The sequence below is a fragment of the Cupressus sempervirens genome, chromosome 3 (assembly GCF_028749045.1).
Source record: "Cupressus sempervirens isolate cs-2001-9-10 chromosome 3, ASM2874904v1, whole genome shotgun sequence".
NCBI classification, from domain to species: Eukaryota; Viridiplantae; Streptophyta; class Pinopsida; order Cupressales; family Cupressaceae; genus Cupressus; species Cupressus sempervirens.
The window spans coordinates 419,472,450-419,473,075 of record NC_143120.1 but is presented as its reverse complement, the minus strand read 5'-3'; positions in this window follow the sequence as shown (position 1 = coordinate 419,473,075).

Below are 626 nucleotides of genomic sequence, written 5' to 3'. Positions count from 1 at the left end.
CTATCATTGAATGAGTGATTGTACCAAGCATTTATGGCAATTGAATAATGAAAATGTTAAAAGGAAGGAAATCAAATTCATTTATCATTGTGAATTTTCAAAGAGCTATTTGCAAGAGCAAATTATGTGCTTCCAAGTAATCTATGTTTGTAGTTAAATATTTTTCATGGTTTCATAAACCCTACTGAGCATGATGTCTTCTAGAAGCAAAACCAAGAAAGGGTCTAAGATGTTGGTTCATGTAATTGAATGAAAGGCACCAGATTTCAAGCTGAGTTTGGCAATTGCAAAAATGCTTGATCCAATTGGAGCTCAGTCATAGATTCCACCAAAGGTACTATTTGTTAATGACATTTATTCACATTTTTGTTGTTCGATTCAAGAAATTGAAACCCTAGAAATGGATGAGACTCTAAAAAATTCATGTGTTAATGGTGTGTTGAAACCCAAGCATCAACATTTGAAGACTAAGGATTTAACAAACATTCTACATATACCCTGAGACTTTTAGATAAAATGAATAAGGTTTATTCTTATCTATGTATGTAATGGGAAGCTATGGTTGGATTAGCCTATTCAAATAACAAAAAAAATGATTCATCAAATCACATGGCTCCTAATGTTGA